This window comes from Rhinatrema bivittatum, chromosome 1, assembly GCF_901001135.1.
Source record: "Rhinatrema bivittatum chromosome 1, aRhiBiv1.1, whole genome shotgun sequence".
Lineage (NCBI taxonomy): Eukaryota > Metazoa > Chordata > Amphibia > Gymnophiona > Rhinatrematidae > Rhinatrema > Rhinatrema bivittatum.
In genome coordinates, this window is record NC_042615.1 from 4,923,190 (window position 1) to 4,946,249 (window position 23,060).

Genomic DNA, 23,060 nt, shown 5'->3' on the forward strand with positions numbered 1-23,060 from the left:
TGTGATATTTTTAAATAATAATTTGTGGGTAGTTTCCAATCATACCCCTAAAATTCACCCTCACCCCCAGTCCCACAAGAGAATGCTGCTTTTCTATGTGGCCAAAAGTACAACATTATAAAAAAAAAAGCAAAATTTCTGCCAGCTAAAAGTCCACTTGGCCAGATATGCCTGATTTAGGCGAGTTAACTATATTTACTTCTGTAAAAGGCATCTAAGGACTCTAACCCTTTACACATGTCAGCTGAGGTCCATCAATGTACCCAATAACATTTAGTGACTTTCATATCACAGTCTCACAAATCTTTTCCAATAATGAATAATCCTACTCTAGCTACCACCACTCCAGTCATATGAGTCTTAATGAACCTTGGCAGTTCTCGCTTAACCACTTAAATATCATTTTTATTGAAAAAGATTTTTCAATTAGATACAGTACAAATATATATATCTGGCATAGATCAAACAAACAATTGTAAGCACAACAGGTGTATAATTAATGGAGCTTATCATACTGAAAATGCAACAAGGGCAGTCAAGCTCAACCCTGCACAACTCAATTACCCGTCAAATTATCACAAATAAAATCCTGATAGAATAAGCCAAGCTGTAATCATCAAAAGTTACATACCGTAACTGTCACTTGCATTATCCAATACAGGTTTGCAGAAACACACATCTCTGGCCAACAATTAATCATTATCATAAACAAAATTTCTTCAATAAACCTTCTCATAATTATCCTTCTATTTCTCAGAATGTACACATGTTTTTCCAACTATGCAACTGTATTAAGCTAATTATCCCATTGCTGTACTAAGGGAGGATCTTTGTTTTCCAGTTATGGACTTCTAGAAGAACAGGAAAAAAGGACCATAAATGTTGATAGAATCAAGGAATTAAAACCAAGCAACAAATCAATGTCAGGTTTACTAGAAAGGGATACCCCAATATGTCTGCTGATCTCAAAATCTATTGAAATGATGCATCAGTGGACCTGCCAGAACCTCTTGGAGCTTCCTTACTATGAGGTACCCCTACAGTTTTTTCCACTTTCAATTGTGCTTGCTCCACACAATCCCTCTCTCATGTAAATGGTGTGGCCTTTACCCCAAAGTAAGTTTGAAAATGGCAAATGAAATTTAATGTGGACAAGTGCAAAGTGATGCACTTAGGGAAGAGAAACCCAAATTATAGCTTCACAAATGCAAGGATCCACTGTAGGAGACACCACTCAAGAAAAGGATCTAGGTGTCATCATTGAAAATACATTGAAATCTTCTGCTCAGTGTGCAGCAGCAGCCAAGAAAGCAAATAGAATGCTCTGGATTATAAGGAAAGGAATGGAGAATAAAACAGAGAATATCATAATGCCCCTGTATCACTCCATAGAGAAACCATACAATGAGCATTGTGTGCAGCAGCAGCCAAGAAAGCAAATAGAATGCTCTGGATTATAAGGAAAGGAATGGAGAATAAAACAGAGAATATCCTAATGCCTCTGTATCACTCCATGGTGCATCCTCATCTTGTGTTCATATATCATACACAAACAGAATGCTGGGGATTATTAGGAAAGGAGTGGAGAATAAAACAGAGAATATCATAATGCCTCTGTATCACTCCATGGTGCATCCTCATCTTGTGTTCATATATCATACACAAACAGAATGCTGGGGATTATTAGGAAAGGAATGGAGAATAAAACAGAGAATATCATAATGCCTCTGTATCACTCCATGGTGCGACCTCATCTTGTGTTCATATATCATACACAAACAGAATGCTGGGGATTATTAGGAAAGGAATGGAGAATAAAACAGAGAATATCATAATGTCTCTGTATCACTCCATGGTGCGACCTCATCTTGTGTTCATATATCATACACACACAGAATGCTGGGGATTATTAGGAAAGGAATGGAGAATAAAACAGAGAATATCATAATGCCTCTGTATCACTCCATGGTGCATCCTCATCTTGTGTTCATATATCATACACAAACAGAATGCTGGGGATTATTAGGAAAGGAATGGAGAATAAAACAGAGAATATCATAATGCCTCTGTATCACTCCATGGTGCATCCTCATCTTGTGTTCATATATCATACACAAACAGAATGCTGGGGATTATTAGGAAAGGAATGGAGAATAAAACAGAGAATATCATAATGCCTCTGTATCACTCCATGGCGCATCCTCATCTTGTGTTCATATATCATACACAAACAGAATGCTGGGGATTATTAGGAAAGGAATGGAGAATAAAACAGAGAATATCATAATGCCTCTGTATCACTCCATGGTGCGACCTCATCTTGTGTTCATATATCATACACAAACAGAATGCTGGGGATTATTAGGGAAGGAATGGAGAATAAAACAGAGAATATCATAATGCCTCTGTATCACTCCATGGTGCGACCTCATCTTGTGTTCATATATCATACACAAACAGAATGCTGGGGATTATTAGGGAAGGAATGGAGAATAAAACAGAGAATATCATAATGCCTCTGTATCACTCCATGGTGCAACCTCATCTTGTGTTCATATATCATACACAAACAGAATGCTGGGGATTATTAGGAAAGGAATGGAGAATAAAACAGAGAATATCATAATGCCTCTGTATCACTCCATGGTGTGACCTCATCTTGTGTTCATATATCATACACACACAGAATGCTGGGGATTATTAGGGAAGGAATGGAGAATGAAACAGAGAATATCATAATGCCTCTGTATCACTCCATGGTGCGACCTCATCTTGAGTATTGTGTGCAGTTCTGGTCACCGCATCTCAAAAAGGATATAGCAGAATTAGAAAAGATACAGAGAAGGGCGACCAAAATGATAAAGGGGATGGAAAAATTCCCCTATGAGGAAAGGCTAAAGAGGTTAGGACTCTTCAGCTTGGAGAAGAGACGGCTAAGGGGGGATATGATAGAGGTCTATAAAATAATGAGTGGAATGGAACAAGTAAATGTTAATCAGTTGTTTACTCTTTCAAAAAGTTCAAAGACCAGGGGATGCACAATGAAGTCACTAGGTAGTATATTTAAAACTAATAAGAGAATATTTCTTTTACTCAATGCATAATTAAGCTCTGGAATTTGTTGCCAGAGGATTTGGTGAAAGCTATTAGTGTAGCTGCATTTAAAAAAGATTTGGACAAGTTCCTGGAGGAAAAGTCCATAAACCATTATATTAAGGTAGAGTTGCAGAAATCCACTGCTTATTCTTGGGATAAGCAGCTTGGAATCCTGCCAGGTACCTGTGACCTGGCTTGGCCTCTGTTGGAAACAGAAAACTGGGCTTTGGTGGACCTTTGGTCTGACCCAGTATGGCAAATCTTATGCTCTTATGTACCATAACTGGGGGATTCTCCATAGACAGTAAGATAAATTAGCCATGAGTGACATTATCTCTTTATTTTAGTAAAGTTTTACTACTGAACATTCACGGGAGTTTACACACACACAAAGCCTCATGAGCCTCTCAGTCAAATGTAGAGCTTAGCTTTAGCTAAGTAGTCAACTCTCCAGAGAGGCAGCATATATTAAGCAAGGATAATTCATCCTGCTGTCTATGGAGAACCCTGTTCATTGTAAGCAAACTTGCTTTCTCCATTAACAACCGAGGGTTGCGTGGTGAAGCACTTATTGTAATATTAACTTTGAATCCCCTCACCCTCATGTGCTGAGTAAACTATCTGGTGAACATGAAGAGCTAAAACTGCTTGCCCAAAAGCTACTGTAACTTCTGGAGAGACTTTCTAAATAGTAATGTAATGTGAAGGTGTAAACTGATGACAGAGTTGCAGCTTTGCAGATATCTTCAATGACACGGCTCTTAGTTGAGCCACGGAGGTAGCCATGGCTCTTATTTGATGAGCCTTGACAGAGTCTGAGATCTGAAGGCCAGCCAAAGCATAGCAATGTATGATACAGTCTGCTAGCCATCTGGATAATGCATGCTTGGCAACAGCTACTCCCAGTCTGCTAGGATCACAAGAGATGAAAAGCCTGACAATGTGGTTTAGTTCTCTTTATATAATATACCAAGGCCCTTTTACAGCCCATTGAATGAAGGGCCTTCTTCCCTTTATGTGCATAAAATCTTGGTAAGAATATAGGCAAAACAATGGCTTGATTCAGATTAAAGGCCGAAAATATTTTTAGCAGAAACTTGGGATGAGTGTGAAGTACCACTCTGTTCTGGAAAAACTGCAGATACGGCAAACAATGAACCAAATCTTGTAGTTCACTAACTCTTCTAGCCGAAGTGATGGAGACTATAAACATCACTTCCTAGGTAAGGAACTTTAAAGAAGCTGAATCTAATGGTTCATAAGATGGCATCATCAGTTGTGCCAAAAAGATATTGGAATCCCATGGCACTGGTGGCTTGACAACTGGAGGTCTCTTGTGCCACAAGTATTATATAAACTTTAAAACCAGAGGATGTATAGAGATTGGCTTCCATCCACTTAGGTGTGGTAAATGACAATAGCCCTGAGACATACCTTGACTGATGATTTAGTCAGCTCTGACAAGGAGAGGGAGAATAAATACTGAAGAAGAGCCTTTGGAGTGCAGGTAAATGGGTTCAGGAAGCCTGCCTGATACCAAGATGAAAAATACTTCCATTTAAAATTGTATACTTTTCTGGTAGATGGCTTCCTGGCTGAAATCACAATTTCCTCAACTTCCTTGGACTGTGACAGAGAGGATGTCGGGCATTCACCATCCATGCTGTAAAGTTGAGAGAGGGGAAGTTTGGATGTCAGAGATGACTTTATCTTCAGTTAGTAGAGCTGGATTGGATCCCAGAGCGATCGGTGCACAAATTTATAACTGAAGAGGTAAGAGAATCATGCTTGGCTGGACAACAGTGGAGCAAGGAGAATGAGCACCTGGTCTTTTCCATACCGTTATCACAACCAATGGAAGTAGAAGAAAAGTATACAGCAGATCTGCATTACATTTGAGCAGATCTGAACATGCTGTGAAGAATGGATCAAAAGTTTTCAACCTTCTTGTTGTCCTCTAACATGAACAAGTTAATTGATGGATGACTGCTACCATATAGTCTAGAAACCACTTACGAGGGTGAAAATCTCTGCTGAGGTGATCAACCAGAATTTTGGAAATCCTAGGAAGGTAGATTGTTTTGAAAAAAGCTCTGGGCTGCAAGCCCATTCCCAAATTCTTAGAGATTCATGGTAGAGGGGCCATAACCTTGCTTGTTCACATAGAACATCCTTATTTGATTGTTGGTTTGGATCAGAATTCTCTTTCCCCAAAGCAGTAGTGAGAAAACTCTCGATGCATGTTTGATAGCTCGTAGCTCCAGGAGGTTGATTTGAAACAGATGTTCTGGGTTCGGAAGCAGCCTGTATGTGCACCCTAACCTCTGGAGGATGCACCCATTGCTAAAGTTACCTGATGAAGCAGAAGCCAAAGAGGACACCTATCTTCAGGATCTTCAGGTCTACCACCAAAGGAGAGATGTTTTCATCTCCAAAGTAACCATCACAGGATGTGACAAGGACTGAAGCAGTTGATCCCACTGGGCCTGAGGACAACCCGGATTTTTCGGGCCAGGAACTGAACCTGCTGTAATAGGTTCTGGACCAAGATTCAAGCAGAATGCCTGATCCAATGGAAGGAATGCTTTTTCCTCCAGAGAATCTATCCACATCCTGATGAACATGATTCATTGGGTAGGAACAAGGTTTGACTTCACAAAATGGATTATGAATGCTACAACTGAAGGAGTTGGATCATCTTCTGCAGAGAGTCCAAAACTCCAGCTTTGGAAGGCCCCATCATTAGCCCATCATCCAGGTAAGAAAAAACACAAATCCCCCGGTGACAAAGGTGTGTTGTTACAACTATGTGGCATTTAATGAAGACCCTTGGGGCTGCTGAGAGCCCAAAAGGAAGAACCTTGTATTGGTAGTGAGAGGAATCCACCATGAATCTGAGGCATTTCCAATTAGATTGATAATGGGTATGTAAGCATGCACATCCAGTGTCACAACTGAATGAATGGCAAGATGAAGATGGTATAGAGGAATTTCATTTTGAACTTCTGTAACAAGTTCTTGTTCAGTCTTCATAAATCCCGTATGGGTCTGAATCCCCCTGACTTCTTGGGGATAAGGAAATAGTGGGAGTAGAACCCCTTGCCAAGAACTTTGGGATAGACAGGTTTTATTACCCGCTGGCTGAGAAGCAATTCCATCTCAAGACGGAGCTAGCTGGGTTGAGTGAGATGGGTCTAGATTAAAGGCCAAACATTGGTGCAATGCTGGAGGATGAGAGAAGCACAAATGGAAACCAGATTGAACAATTTTGAGGACACAGCAGTCCTTGATGATCTTCTTCCACTCTTCTAGGAACAGATGTATTCTCCTCACTACTGTAGTGTTACGACTGTCACTGCCCGATGTCTCCACTCCGCCCTCCTTACCTCTCTGGTGACTCCTCCCGCAGTTGACAGACGTTTGGCTGCCGCGGCGTCTGCCTGCCGTCCTCTCCGGCGTCCCCGATCCGGCTTGGGCACTGCCTCCTGTCATGCTGTCCAGCTGCCTTAGGGTGCGCGCGCCGCGCAGCCCTGCTTCAAATACTTTCTTTGGCAGGAACCTCAGGGGCGTCCCACTGTGATGATGTCACGCATCCCGGATACAAAAAGCCTACACTACTGCTAGCTAATCAAGTTAGCAAGGGGGTCAGGTATTCGTACTGGTGAACTCCTTACGGATGGGATTCGCTCTCCATATCTAGATACTCTGCCTCTCCATTATTGGACTTACTCTATTTGGGTTACCCGCTCCTCTGAGGCCTCTCTTCTCTTTCAGGTCGCTGTCTGGAACCGGTACTCACTCCTCGAGGGCCCATGTTCCTGGACTCGCTGCCTGGACTTCACTTCTGCCTGGAAGATACCGCTGCCTACACCATCAGTGAGTTACTATCTACTTCTCTCAGAGCTGTTCCTTGGAACCAGGTACTCACTCCTCGAGGGCCTGCCTTTACTTCAGCTCCTGTGTTCCCTATCGAGAGAAACCGCTGTGTGAGTACTCAACCAACGAGGCTCTATTCCAGAACCCTGCAATATTTCATTGTACTCACTATCTCAGTTTCTCTTCACTACAGCACAGCCATTGCGGGATCGCTGTTCCAGAGCCCTGAGGGACTACAAGCCCAGCCGGGCTTCATCTCTGCTCACTACTGCCACCTCTGGTGGCTCCTCAATACTGTTAATAAAAGATCTATCAGTGTTGTGTGTCCTAAGCTGAGCCTGACCTGTGGCCCCTCACGGGACTTCCCCCCATGGGTGTGGTCAGCAGCCACAGTGTCCAAGGGTCCACCCAAAACCTTACAAATAATAACATGTAGCGGTTGCAGCCTCAGCTTGAGTCTTGTTTAAAACTAGGCTCAGTTTTATGCTGGGCCTGTTGTGGCATCTATGGCTAATAATGTTAATGCAGATGTCCACATGCCAGAGTTTCCATTGTGGATGCATAGATGGTGTATAGTATCATTGAAATTGGTGGAAGGGATGTCGCAGGAAGAAGGGGTGTGTAAAGGTGAAGTAAAGATGCCTAAAATATAATAGCTGTGGAGTTCCTGTCAACAGGGAATAAATGGTGACATGCTGCTTCTTGATCTCATCTATGTTCAAAAGATCCCACTGATAATCTTACTGCTCCACATTGAGAGACTCTAGCAGAGGCTTCAGCTTGATGATGCAGTTGTGTAAGTATTGTACCACTGGTGGGCCAGAGGGCCTTCCAGAACATTAAGCCCCAGAAGACCCTCTTCCCAAAACTGTCCAACAACCTAGGATCCTTACCCAGAGGGGTGTTGGAGAAGATCCAGGGCTTTTAAGTTCTGTTTAGTATCGACTGGTATTGTAGTTGAACTACTCAAAACCCTGGACCCTGTTGCACTCTGTATTTCAGGTCCAATTTCCTGGCTATTGAGGAACAGGAGACCAGACTCTCCTACATTCTTGTTTTTAAATCCCTCAGGATTGAATGAATCAGAATAGCTGCAGGCTCAGAAGGTGTTTCCAGAATCCAAAGAAGCCTGAAGACCTTGGTGCAGGGATTTTTGTCCCTATAGACATTAACTCCTATCGAGTTACCAAGCTTGTCAAGGAACATAAGAACATGCCATACTGGGTCAGACCAAGGGTCCATCAAGCCCAGCATCCTGTTTCCAACAGTGGCCAATCCATAAGAACATAAGAAAATGCCATACTGGGTCAGACCAAGGGTCCATCAAGCCCAGCATCCTGTTTCCAACAGTGGCCAATCCAGGCCATAAGAACCTGGCAAGTACCCAAAAACTATGTCTATTCCATGTTACCATTGCTAATAGCAGTGGCTATTCTCTAAGTGAACTTAATAGCAGGTAATGGACTTCTCCTCCATTTGGGTACTTGCCAGGTTCTTATGGCAAGTACCCAAACTAAGTCTATCCCATGCTACTGATGCTAGTAATAGCAGTGGCTATTTTCTAAGTCAACTTAATTAATAGCAGGTAATGGACTTCTCCTCCATGAACTTATCCAAACCTTTTCTAAACGCAGCTACACTAACTGCACTAATCACATTCCCTCGCAACAAATTCCAGAGTTTAATTGTGCGTTGAGTGAAAAGGAACTTTCTCCGATTAGTTTTAAATGTGCCACATGCTAACTTCATGGACTGCCTCTTAGTCCTTCTATTATCCTAAAGAGTAAATAACCGATTCACATTTACCTGTTCTAGCCCTCTCATGATTTTAAACACCTCTATCATATCCCCCCTCAGTCGGATCGTCTCCAAGCTGAACAGTTCTAAACTCTTTAGTCATTCCTCATAGGGGAATTGTTCCATCCCCTTTATCATTTTGGTCGCCCTTTTCTGTACCTTCTCCATTGCAATTACATCTTTTATGAGATGCGGCGACCAGAATTGTACACAGTATTCAAGGTGCAGTCTCACCATGGAGCGATACAGAGGCATTATGACTTTCTGTTTTATTAACCATTCCCTTTCTAATAATTCTCAACATTCTGTTTGCTTTTATGACTGTCGCAGCACACTGAACCGACGATTTCAATGTGTTATCCACTATGATGCCTAGATCTCTTTCTTGGGTGGTAGCTCCTAATATGGAACCTAACATTGTGTAACTATAAATGGGTTATTTTTCCCTATATGCATCACCTTGCACTTATTCACGTTAAATTTCATCTGCCATTTGGATGCCCAATTTTCCAGTCTCACAAGGTCTTCCTGCAATTTATCACAATCTGCTTGTGATTTAACTACTCTGAATAATTTTGTATCATCTGCAAATTTGATTACCTCACTCGTTGTATTCTGTTCTAGATCATTTATAAATACATTGAAAAGCATGGGTCCCAGTACATATCCCTGAGGCACTCCACTGCCCACTCCCCTCCACTGAGAAAATTGACCATTTAATCCTACTCTCTGTTCCTGTCTTTTAGCCAGTTTGTAATCCACGAAAGGACATCGCCACCTATCCCATGACTTTTTACTTTTCCTAGAAGCCTCTCATGAGGAACTTTGACAAATGCCTTCTGAAAATCCAAATAGACTACATCTACCGGTTCACCTTTATCCACACATTTATTAACCCCTTCAAAAAAGTGAAGCAGATTTGTGAGGCAATATTTGCCTTGGGTAAAGCCATGCTGACTTCGTTCCATTAAACCATGTCTTTCTATATGTTCTGTGATTTTCATCTTTAGAACACTTTCCACTATTTTTCCCGGCACTGAAGTCAGGCTCACTGGTCTATAGTTTCCCGGATCACCACTGGAGCCCTTTTTAAATATTGGGGTTAAATTAGCCACCCTCCACTTTTCAGGTACAATGGATGATTTTAATGATAGGTTATAAATTTTTACTAATAGATCTGAAATTTCATTTTTGAGTTCCTTCAGAACCCTGGGGTGTATACTATCCAGTCCAGGTGATTTACTACTCTTCAGTTTGTCAATCAAGCCTACCACGTCTTGTAGATTCACCGTGATTTGGTTCAGTCCATCTCAATTATTACCCATAAAAACCTTCTCCGGAATGGGTATCTCTCGAACATCCTCTTCAGTAAACACCGAAGCAAAGAAATCGTTTAATCTTTCCACGATGGCCTTATCCTCTCTAAGTGCCCCTTTAACCCCTCGATCATCTAACAGTCCAACTGACTCCCTCACAGGCTTTCTGCTTCGGATATATTTTAAAAAGTTTTTACTGTGAGTTTTTGCCTCTACGGCCAACTTCTTTTCAAATTCTCCCTTAACTTGTCTTATCAATGTCTTACATTTAACTTGGCAATGCTTATGCTTTATCCTATTTTCTTCCGTTGGATCCTTCTTCCAATTTTTGAATGAAGATCTTTTAGCTAAAATAGCCTCTTTCACCTCACCTTTTAACCATGCCAGTAATCGTTTTGCCTGGACTGTGCTTCTAGGATTTTTTTTTAACAATGTCCATGCCTCTTCCACACTTTTTATTCCTTTCATTTTTTTTTCTATTTTTATCATTTTATCAAAGTTTGCATTTTGAAAGTTAGCACAAGAGCCGTGGATTTGCTTACTGTCCCCCTTCCAGTCATTAATTCAAATTTGATCATATTAGGATCACTATTGCCAAGCGGCCCCACCACCGTTACCTCTCTCATCAAATCCTGTGCTCCACTGAGAATTAGATCTAAAATTGCTCCCTCTCTCATTGGTTCCTGAATCAATTGCTCCATAAAACTGTCATTTATTCCATCCAGGCTCTTTATATCTCTAGTATGTCCTGATGATACATTTATCCAGTCAATATTGGGGTAATTGAAATCTCCCATTATTATTGTACTACCAATTTGGTTAGCTTCTCTACTTTCTCTTAGAATTTCACTGTCTGTCTCACCATCTTGGCCAGGTGGACGGTAGTATACTCCTATCACTATACTCTTCCCCAACACACAAGGGATTTCTATCTATAAAGATTCAATTGTGAATTTAGTCTCATGCAGGATGTTTATCCTGTTGGACTCTATGCCATCCCGGACATAAAACGCCACACCGCCTCTTGCATGCTCCTCTCTGTCATTGCAATATAATTTGTACCCCGGTATAGCACTGTCCCATTGGTTATCCTCCTTCCACCATGTCTCTGATATACCAATTAAGTCTATGTCATCATTCACTGCTATTCATTGTAATTCTCCCATCTTACTTCTTAGACTTCTGGCATTAGCATTCAAACATTTCAAAGTTTGTTTTTGTTTGTATTTTCATTCTGCTTTTTAATTGATAGGGATAAGTTAGAGTTTTTTTTTAGCTCAGGTGAGTTTTTAGTTACAGGCACTTGGGCTCCTTTTCTTATTATTGGAACCCCACTGTTGGGATGACTTAATTCTAATGCATCATTAGTGTCCTTTGAAGATACCTCCCTCTGAACCATGCGCTGCTGAGCGACTGTCAGCTTTCCCCTTTGTTCTAGTTTAAAAGCTGCTCTATCTCCTTTGTAAAGGTTAGCACCAGCAGTCTGGTTCCACCCTGGTTAAGGTGGAATTTAGAATATGACAGGTCTTCTGCTGGAGAAGAATGCTTTGGAAGATCAGGTAAGGGCTCTGAGGGGATCCCCCATAGATCCATCCTTGGAACCAAGAGGTAAAGGGACACTAACCCACAACCCAATGAAAATGAAGGTGTTTGGGATCATGGTCATCTCCGAGGGGAATACTCTTGGCGCATGCTCCCGATGGTAGTGTTCCATGCTCCCCCTTGGACTGGCTAGATTCTTCTGCAGAGATTGATGGTTGAGAGCTAAATTCCATAACCAGAACCTCTAATGGGAGCTCTTGAGGTATGGAGGTGAGAGGGAGCCCCCTTTGAGGGAATAAATCTGAGATTCTGATCAGGAGAGGTTGAAGGGTCACCTCCTTGTCACTTGCTGCCAACATGGCAAATAATCTTTACTAATTCAGCTACCTGGCTTTGAACTATTGTGTCTTCTGATCTGGAGTTGGGGAATAGACATTCTTCTCCAATACCAGTATATTTACTCTTTCGGATAGTAGGAAGACTAGGGGACACTCCATGAAGTTAGCATGGGGCACATTTAAAACTAATCGGAGAAAGTTCTTTTTTACTCAACGCACAATTAAACTCTGGAATTTGTTGCCAGAGAATGTGGTTCGTGCAGTTAGTATAGCTGTGTTTAAAAAAGGATTGGATAAGTTCTTGGAGGAGAAGTCCATTACCTGCTATTAAGTTCACTTAGAGAATAGCCACTGCCATTAGCAATGGTTACATGGAATAGACTTAGTTTTTGGGTACTTGCCAGGTTCTTATGACCTGGATTGGCCACTGTTGGAAACAGGATGCTGGGCTTGATGGACCCTTGGTCTGACCCAGTATGGCATTTTCTTATGTTCTTATGGTCATCTTCTTGTGAAGTTCCTATTGGACCCCAGGGCTTGTGGTCACTTAGAGATGAGAGGAACCAGACAGCATTTTGGATCTGGAGCCTCCAAGCAAAGTCCACAATTGAGAAGGTGGGATGGAGATAAGGCTATCAACATGGAAGGAGGTAAGTGCAATGATTCACCTCCAGGGCCCCCCAAATTCTCTTACACCCTCGAGTCTGCTGAATGCACTAATGGGACCAGGGACCAGTGTGTTGATTGTGCCAGAATGTGGAACATCAATGGATCTGAAGGGTGAAGTGTTGACTGTGCCAAGGCAGGATACCTTGATGGAGCAGATGGCTGCATCAATGGAGTCAAGACCTATTGCATGGTGGAGCTGAGGCTCAGTGTATTGAGGGAGTTTGATGCTTGGTGCGTTGATGGAGCTGAGGGCCGGAACAGATTTATTTATTTATTTATTTGTTGCTTTTTATATATCGACATTCGTCAGAACATCATGCCGGTTTACATTATAACAAGTTAACAATAGAGTGAAATACAATAAACAGGGAAGGGGAAGGGGGAGCAGCAATGAAGGAGGAGAGAGGACAGCAGTAGGAAGGATAGAGAGAGAGAGATTTTAAAGGAACATTCGAAAAATAAATTAACAATAAACAATATATGTACAGGTGGATATTTGAGAAAAAAAATATAAATTAACAATAAACAATATATGTACAGGTGGGCTGGTAGGTACCAGACCATTGATGTCAGCGAAAGGGATGGAACGGGGGGGGGGGGGGGGGGGGTGGGAAGGGAGGGAAACTAATAACAGTGTTTAGTAGTTTTTGCTAGGGGGAAGAAAGAGGGAGAAAGAGGAGAGGCTGATAGGAGGAGGGGATGGTGAGGGGGCTAAGGGGTTAGAGTGTAAGCTAAGTTTGGTCAACATCTGGATACGCTAATGTGAAGAACCAGGTTTTGAGCCCTTTTTTAAATTTAGAAAAGTTAGGTTCTAGGCGGAGGGCCGTGGGCAGGGTGTTCCATAGGGAAGGGCTGGCAATGGAGAAGGCCCTTTCTCTGGTTGAGGTGTGGTGAGCAGTTTTTAGGGAGGGGGTGTATAGGGTACCAGCAAGTTTGGATCTGGAGGGGTGGGTTGATGATCGGAAAAGTGGTGCATTCTCGAGCCAAGTGTGATTTTGATTGTACAATAGATTGTGGAGAATGGTGAGTGTTTTGTATTTTATGCGGGGGGCTATAGGTAACCAGTGGAGGTCTTTAAGGATAGGGGTAATGTGATCAGATTTATGTGTGTTTGTGAGAATTCTGGCCATGGCATTCTGTAATAGTTGGAGGGGTTTGATAGTAGAGAGAGGGAGGTCCAGAAATAAGGAATTGCAATAGTCCAGTTTAGTTAAGATAGTTGCTTGTAGGACTGTGCGGAGGTCTTGGGTATATAGCAGGGGTTTAAGTTTCTTTAGGATGTGCAATTTGAAAAAGCCTGTTTTTATGGTATTGTGGATGTGAGATTTGAAATTTAAATGTTGGTCAAGATAGACACCGAGATCTCTCACATTGCAGCTGAATGCGTCGGGAGGAGGTTTGGTGTTGCTTAAAGCAGGGAGCGAGCGAGCTGGGGGATTGGAGATTGTGAGGAGCTCCGTTTTAGTTACATTTAACGCGAGATGTAGGTTTGAGAGGAGAGTGTTGATTGAAGTAAGGCAGGAATCCCAAAATTGTAATGTTTTGGGGAGGGATTCTTGAAGCGGGATGAGAATTTGAATGTCGTCAGCATACATGAAGAACTTTAGGCCAAGATCAGAGAGGAGATAGCAGAGGGGAAGGAGATAGATATTGAAGAGCGTGGAAGAGAGGGAGGAACCCTGTGGGGTGCCCCATGTGAGTGGAATGTGGAATGATTCGCAGTTGGCTATTTTTACGGTGCAATTTCTGTTGTTGAGATAGGACGAGAACCATTACAATGCAGAACCAGTGACACCGATTTCAGCAAGGCGGGTGAGGAGCATGGTATGATTGATGGTGTCAAAGGCAGCAGATATGTCAAGTAGGGCCAGTATGTATGATTGACCGTGGTCCAATCCCTTGAGTACAGTGTCAGAAAGGGTAAGAAGGAGGCTTTCAGTGTTACGGGCTTTACGAAAACCAAATTGAGCCCGGTGAAGGGTGTTGTGCTCTTCAAGGAATTCGGTGAGCTGGCTATTGACTATTTTCTCTATTATTTTTGCTTTGAAAGGTAAATTGGAAATAGGGCGATAATTAGCTGGGATACTAGGGTCAAGGTTAGGTTTTTTTAGGAGGGGTTTGACTACTGCATGTTTAAGGGGGTCGGGTATTTTGCCATGTGAGAGGGAGCAGTTTATTATGTCAGCCAGGAGTTTTAAATGGTGGCAGGGATGGAAAGAAGAGTCTTAGTGGGGATTGTATCTGATGAATGAGTGGCGGGTTTAGCCTTTTGGAGGATTTGTTCAATCTGTTTAGGAGAGGCAAGTTCGAGGGACTCGAGGTTAACGCTTGAATTTTTGGGAAGGGGGTTGACAGGGGAGGGGTTAACAGGGAAACATTGGAGGACAACATTAGTGATCTTGTTTCTAAAAAAACATGGCAAGTTCCTCACATTTAGTGCTGGCATTTTCTGTGGAGGGAGGGAGGGCGGTTGTGGTTAGTTCAGTGACATAAGAAAAGAGAGCATTGGAATTGAATTGGTAGTCATGTATTTTGGTGGAATGGTAATCTCGTTTTGCTTTTAGGATAGATTGTCTGAATGAGTGAAGAGAAGATTTGTAGGCAGCTGCGTGGGCTGGGGATGGAGTCTTACACCAGGCTCTTTCTTGATTTCTCAATTCATTTTTTAGCTTTTTTAATTCAGTAGTGTACCAAGGTTTTTTTTACTGATTTGTGGGAAATTTTCTTTTTTACTATAGGGCAGACTTCATTGGCTATGGTGGCGGTGAGATTGTTCCAAGAAGATAGTGAAATATCAGGGTTCGTAAGGTCAATGCTCGGTGATTTTTCTTCGAATGCTGTAATGAGAGTATCAGTAGAGCAGGGTTTACGGTAGGAGATGGTGCTATAGGGGAGGGTAGGTTGAGGGATAGGGCTGTTTATGGTGAGGAGAGCATTTATAACTGATGGCACCAATGGTCAGTGCTTTGACAGTGCCTGATGTGTCCGCTTTGGTGCTGACTTAATGTTTAGCGGCATCAACTACACTACTGGATCTGATTCAGGGCACTTCTTTTTATGCACTGACGAGCCTTGCAAGGCCTGCATTGAAAGGCTTTCTGATCCATGCTCTCAACACTTTGTGTCTTGCTTGATCCACTGAGCTACAGTGGATTTGGGAACTGCTGCCCAGTCTTTTGCATCGAGTGTCACATGTATGAATTTTTACCCACCGGTAAGAAGTTGTACATATGCATGCGATGCAAAGAGCTCCTGGCTCTCAGAGAACGAGTCCGATCTCTGGAGGCTAGAGTGGCAGACCAGGAGAAGCTGAGGCAGACAGAGAGGTATATAGATGAGACCTTCAGGGACATAGTAGCCAAGTCCCAACTTCAGACTGGCAGCCCTGGTGCTGCCTTGGAGAAAGACGGTCTCATGATTGGAGAGCATCAACCGGGTGCAGCAGGAAAGGATCCTGTAGCAAGGACCTGCTCTCCAGGTGATGCATTGTCCTTTCGCACTGAGGATATCTCCCAAGGCCTACTGCCCAGGAGGGAAGGGTTAGGTCGGCTGTCATAGTTAGTGATTCGATTATTAGGAATGTAGATAGCTGGGTGGCTGGTGGACGTGAGGATCGCCTGGTAACATGCCTACCTGGTGCGAAGGTGGCGGACCTCACGCATCACCTAGATAGGATTTTAGAATGTGCTGGGGAGGAGCCGGCTGTCGTGGTACATGTGGGCACCAACGACATAGGAAAATATGGGAGGGAGGTTCTGGAAGCCAAATTTAGGCTCTTAGGTAGAAAGCTTAAATCCAGAACCTCCAGGGTAGCATTCTCTGAAAGGCTCCCTGTTCCATGCGCAGGTCACCAGAGGCAGGCAGAGCTCCGGAGTCTCAATGCATGGATGAGACGATGGTGCAAGGAAGAGGGATTCAGTTTTGTTAGGAACTGGGGAAGCTTTTGGGGAAGGGGGAGTCTCTTCCGAAGGGATGGGCTCCACCTTAACCAGGGTGGAACCAGACTGCTGGCGCTAACCTTTAAAAAGGAGATAGAGCAGCTTTTAAACTAGAACAAAGGGGAAAGCCGACAGTCGCTCAGCAGCGCATGGTTCAGAGAGGGGTATCTTCAAAGGATACTAATGATGCATTAGAATTAGGGCATCCCGACAGTGAGGTTCCAATAATTAGAAAAGTAGTCCAAGTGCCTGTAACTAAAAACTCACCGGAGGAAATTTTGACAATTCACGCATATCCAGCATAGCCCTCTGCTTCAATGGCAGGGAAGCAAGTCTGATATTTCACTTTCAATGCATAGCCAGCATGGCTCTCTGCTTCAACAGCAGGGGGAATGAAGAAAGGTGGATCTATATTCAGGCAGCAATCAACAAGGACTGAATTACATTGTCTGAATAAACAGATAAGCATGGGTGTAACTTGTTTATTGCGGTGGTTAATACCCCTAACTAAATTAAGCTATTTCACTTAGATGCAGGTCCAACACTGCTCTCTACATTAATGGCGGGGGTGGAAGGGAAATAGAATAAAAAAAGGTTACTAAGAGTCAAGAGAAACAGATAAGTATGTGAAAGAAAAAAAGTGCGAAAGCTTTCTGGGCAGACTGGATGGGTCGTTTGGTCTTCTTCTGCCGTCATTTCTATGTTTCTATGTAAGGGAACAGTGATGGATTTATCGAATGAATTCTGTGTATCCGCACAGGTTGAACAGAGATCGAATGGGAGGTTTGTTGAGATTAGTCTGGCTGTTTTTGTTCTCTTGTATATGATTCGGGGATTAACGGTGTGGATGTGGTTTATGTAATTTGATTGGACGTTTCTAAGGTTGGGGTGGGTCTGAGTGGAATTTAAACTAATCATGTAGGGCTATGTTTTGTTGAGCTGGAAGCCATTTTTAAAAGTCTTGAACATCTGGTATAATGAGGAATGTGAATTTTTAAAACTTTTGTTCCTTTTTGATTCATTTATTAGTGGGTGCATGTGCTTTTTATTTATTATTTATTTGTTCGGTTTTATATACCGTCATTCAGTTCAGCCATCATAACCATTTACAAAAATCAAACAGAGAATAAACCATTAAAAACATTGATGCATAAATTAATAGTGGAAAAGAAGGGATTGGGGAGAGGTTGGTGGTGAAAAAAGGAGCATAAGGAAAAGAAGGGAAAAGGATAGTGGTAACAGTATTGGTATTTAAACATATTCGGGATGGTCTTCTAGTGTTAATTATAAGTTCATATTGCTATTATGATGGTCATTGCCAGATGATATTTCATTATCTCTTTTGCATGAGTATGGTTGGTAGTCTTGGTTAAAATTAGATTGTTGAAATAAATAATCATTAATGTAGACTTTATGAAAAAGAAAAGTTTTGATATTCGTTTGCGTTCTTAAATAAGGTGGTAAGGAGTTCCATTTTTTAGGACAGGCTATGGAGAAAGCTCTATTTCTTGTTGTTGAAAGATGAGCATCTTTGACGGGTGGAATCATTAGACGAGAGGTATTATTTGATCGAAGATTCCTGTTATTGTTCTGTAACGTGATTTTTAAGCTTGTTTGTTTGTGGTGATCGGAATGAATTAATTTGTGTATAATTATTAAAATCTTATAATCAATTCGTGATTTAATAGGGAGCCAGTGTAGTGAAGATAATATAGGGGTAATGTGATCATTCTTTTTCTTTCCAGTTAAAATTCTTGCTGCAGCATTTTGAAGAATCTGTAAAAGGCTTGATGTTGATATATGGAAGGCCAATCATAAGGGAATTACAGTATTCAATGGTTGAGAAGATAATTAGTTGTAAAACTGTTCTGAAATCTACTAAATTTAGAAAAGGTTTTATCCGCAGTAGAATTAGGAGTTTGTGATAAACTTCTTTGATTTTGGTGGTAATGTGGTTATTATAAGATAGGTTATTGTCAATTATTACTCCAAGGTTTCTGGCGTGATTGACAGGGGATATTGGCTTAATTTGATTGTTAGTTGTGAATAATGGTGGTGGTAATACTAGGGCAGATTTTATAAATCTGCGCACACGCGTACTTTTGTTTGCGCACCAGGCGCGAACAAGAGTACGCGGGATTTCAATAGATACGCGTGTAGCTGCGCGTATCCATTAAAATCCGGGGTCGGCGCGCGCAAGGCTGCCCAAAATCGGCAGCCTGCGTGCGCCGAGCCGTGCAGCCTGCCTCCGTTCCCTCCAAGGCCGCTCCGAAATCGGCCCCCCCGGCCCTATCTAAACCTCCCCCTACCTCTATCACGAAAGTTACGCCTGCTCGAAGCAGGCGTAACTTTGCGCGCGCCGGGCCGGCTGCCGCGCTCCATGTTCTGGTCCAGGGGCTGGTCCAGGGGCTGCTGTCACGCCCCGGAATGCCCCGGGCCGGAACCACGCCCCCGACACGCCCCTCCATGCAAGCCCCGGGACTTACGCGCGTCCCCGAGCCTATGCAAAATAGGCTCGGCACGCACAGGGGGGGTTTGGGGTAGGTTTTCGGGGGGTATGCGCGTATCGCGCGTACCCCTTTGAAAATCTACCCCTATAAGTATTTCGGTTTTATCAATGTTGATTATGAGTTTTAATTTTGTAAGGAGTTGCATGATTTTTGCGGTAATTGCTTTATACTTTTTATTTTTCTAGGTAAATCAATTCCATGTTGTATGGGCCTGTGTTGGTTGGGTGTTCTGTTTTGAACACAGCTTTTGTGATGTCTGCATAGCTTTTTCAAGCTAAATGTTTTCCACCTTTTTGCGGATTTTGAGGGTAGTGTATCTTTTTGAATGTTTTGGAGATCGTTTTGAACCAGCAAATGAATGAGAATTTGTGGTGCAGCCCATTGTTAGGAATGAGAAAGTAGATTGTATTTTTGCACTTATTGAGTATCTGATGCTGTGTTCATTGGAGATAGATTTTATGGAATCCGTTTCTTCTTTTTGTTATACTTAGATTTGGGGTTCCTGCTCATTGTTTGTATTTGTATTTTTAAATAATGCCCAGGCCTAATACCCAGGCCTCATGCAAACATTTTACCTTTGCGACTGCTCCTTTTCATTTTTTTCTAACTAATTTCCTCATTCTTCACTTCTTGTTGTGGGTATAGGGTGATGTTGTCCAAGACGATAATTGAAAGCAGTTTGCTAAATGCAAGTCATCTGAGCAAACAAAGCTGAAATGTTTATATGCAGTGTCTGAGAGGGTTCACAAATTACTTAACACATGATTGAAGCTGTTTCTACCCTTGTGACAATGTATAAATACCACTTGTCGATGTGCATTAACTGAAGCAAAGGATGAATGTATGTGTTCTGACACATTTCATCTCATGCTAGACTGCTACAGGGGAAGGCCTAACTTGACCTGACTGCAGATGCCAAGTTCTTTGCCTTTGTTTGCTGCCTTGAATTCTGTGTCACCGTGCAAATGAAACTCTTCTGTTTATAACTTCTCTTCCAGCTTTTGCAGCTGAGAAAATCTAGGGACAAAATAAACCAAATAATGAGGATAAGTTTTGGTTAAATCTGTCCTTCTCACATTTGCAAGCCCTGCTGAGCACACATCCACTCGTGGTAGGGTTCTGTGATAAGGACAGACTTAACTGAAAATCACCGCCATAACTCGGCACTGGGACAAAGATTGTCTGTACTTTATACCCGCAGACTGTACACTAATTATCAAAGCAAAAATACATGTACATTTTCACTGAGAAACGTGCCACACGTGCAAGGTAAGGGTGCTCATTCACATCTGTTTTCTGTGCAGGTAGAATTTTGCTTGAAAAGTGCACATGTAAATCTGAAAATGCCATCTACGCAGTTACGTTTCCTCCTCTGATCTGAATGTTCCCCCAGGAACTCCTCCTCTCCATGTGGCTAAAAGGAGGCATGTTGTCCCTCAAGGTGCAGACTTTTATTTTATTTATTTATTTAAAAAGTCATATATTGCATTGTCACCTGTTCTAGGTGGGCATTGAGGGAGGACAAGTTTCAGGCAGTCAATACATGCTCTAAAATGTTCTTTATGGCAAATTCATTGAGGCAAACTGTTTTACATCTACAGTGGGTCCTGAACCCAGTGCTAGAGAGGCCCCTCCTTCCCCCTCTCCCCATGTGGGGAATAAGAGGAGAATCTTAACCATTGCATGAAAGAGAGAATCACAGTCTGTGCCTCTCTGCTAGACTGTTAGATGGAAGGATGTTAAAAATGGGGAAAAAACTCAGGTAGCAGCAGGGGCGGCTCTATAATGAGGCAGGGTGAGGTGGTCGCTTCAGGCAGCATGAACTTGAGGCGGCAAAATTACCCCTGAAACCTTCCTGTCACAGCCTCCTCACCCTGACTTTATTATGCCTTTTTTTTTTTTACTTCCCAGTGGAAGAGAAACCTGCGGGGCTGCTGCACAGCCCATCCTGGCTGGCGGCAGCTGAAGAAATGGAAGAGAAAAGCAGCGCTGCATCATTGAAAGTGATGGCATGGTAAGTGTGGCGTTAGTAAATGGAAAAGCATCTCAGCCCCGCTGGCAACGCTGCTGATTCTGGTGGGGCCGTTCTGCTTTGGAGAAGGTGGAGTGCCCCTGCTAGAAGTAGTCCAATGCTGGCGCAGCCTCGTGGCTGGAAGTCGTTCCCTTGGCCACGGGGGCTGAAGAAGGAGGCTGATTCTGCCTGATAGGTCAAGGAGGAAGTGATTGAGAGAGAGCATGTATGTGGGAGAGAGAGCGCATTTCTGTGCTTGTGTGTGGTACAGTGAGAGCATGAGTGCATGTGTGTGGGAGAGTGAGAGAGCATGTGTGTATGAATGTGGGGGAGTGACAAAGTACATGTGTGTGTCCAGTTCAGTGTTCACAAAAGAAGACTCTGGAGAAAGACTGTCACTTGTTATCAAGACTTAGAAGGGGGTGGCGTAGATGAAACTCCATTTATGGAAGATAATGTATGGGAAGAGCTAAGAAAACAGAAAGTGGACAAAGCCATGGGGCCTGATGAGGTTCACCCCAGAATACTGAGGGAACTCAGAGATGTGCTGGTGGGTCCACTGTGTGACCTGTTCTATAGATCTTTGGAAAAGGGTGTAGTGCCTAGTGACTGGAGAAGAGCGGTGGTGGTCCCACTCACAAGAGTGGGAGCAGAGAAGAGGCTGGAAACTACAGGCTGGTTAGCATCACCTTGGTGGTGGGAAAATTAATGGAGACTCTGCTGAAGGAAAGGATAGTGAACTATCTACAATCCAGTGGGTTGCTCGATCAGAAGCAGCATGGATTCAGCAGAGGAAGGTCCTGTCAGACAAATCTAATTGATTTCTTTGTTGGGGTGACTAGAGAACTGTCTCAGGGAAGAGCACTCGATGTAATTTACTTGGATATTAGTAAAGCTTTTGATACGGTCCCACACAGAAGACTCATCAACAAAATGAGAAGCTTGGGAGTCAGCTCCAAGGTGTTGGCGTGGATTACAAACTGGTTGACGGATAGAAGACAACGAGTGATGGTAAATGGAACCTACTCTGAAGAGAGAATGGTGTTAAGTGGCGTGCCACAGGGATCGGTGTTGCGACCAGATCTGTTCAACATCTTCGTGAGTGACATTGCAGAAGGGATAGAAGGTAAAGTTTGTCTATTTGCGGATGATACTAAGGTCTACAACAGAGTGAGCACGCAGGAAGGAGTACAGAGAATGAGACGGGATTTAAGGAAGCTGGAAGAGTGGTCGAAGATAGGCAGCTGGGATTCAATGCCAAGAAATGCAGAGTCATACATCTGGGGTGTGGTAATCCGAAAGAACTATATGCTTTGGGGGGCGAAGGGCTGATGTGCATGGATCAGGAGAGAGACCTTGGGGTGATAGAGTCCTACGACCTGAAGTTGACGAAGCAGTGTGACACGGCGATAGCCAAAGCCAGAAGAATGCTGAGCTGCATAGAGAGAGGAATATCTAGTAAGAAAAGGGAAGTGATAATCCCCTTGTACAGGTCCTTGGTGAGGCCTCACCTGGAGTATTGTGTTCAGTTCTGGAGACTGTATCTCAAAAGAGACAGAGACAAGATGGAGGCGGTCCAGAGAAGGGCGACCAAAATGGTGGGTGGTCTTCATCGAATGACTTATGAGGAGAGGTTTAAGAACCTGAATATGTATACACTGAAGGAGAGGAGGAGCAAGGGTGATATGATACAGATCTTCAGATACTTGAAAGGTTTTAATGATCCATGGTCGTCAATAAACCTTTTCCATTGGAAACAATTTAGTAGAACTAGTGATATGAATCGGTTATTTACACTTTCAAATAATAGAAGGACTAGGGGGCATTCCATAAAGTTCGCAAGTAGCACATTTAAGACTAATCGGAGAAAATTCTTTTTCACTCAACGCACAATTAAGCTCTGGAATTTGTTGCCAGAGGATGTGGTTAGTGCAGTTAGTGTAGCTGGGTTCAAAAAAGGTTTGGAT

General features: G+C 42.8%; 1 protein-coding gene and 1 long non-coding RNA gene across 3 annotated transcripts in view; one reads left to right on the top strand and one right to left on the bottom strand.

Annotated features, from left to right (window-relative positions):
• LOC115074355 (bifunctional heparan sulfate N-deacetylase/N-sulfotransferase 3-like) overlaps positions 1 to 23,060 on the bottom strand; it is a 416,141-nt gene that overhangs the window by 199,738 nt on the left and 193,343 nt on the right. The gene's annotated exons all lie outside the window — the stretch shown is intronic.
• LOC115075153 overlaps positions 1 to 23,060 on the top strand; it is an 87,575-nt gene that overhangs the window by 35,867 nt on the left and 28,648 nt on the right. Inside the window, exons 2-3 of the long non-coding RNA XR_003852496.1 lie at positions 20,387 to 20,523; positions 20,994 to 21,096. This is a non-coding gene — a long non-coding RNA (uncharacterized LOC115075153). The remainder of the gene's footprint in view (positions 1 to 20,386; positions 20,524 to 20,993; positions 21,097 to 23,060) is intronic.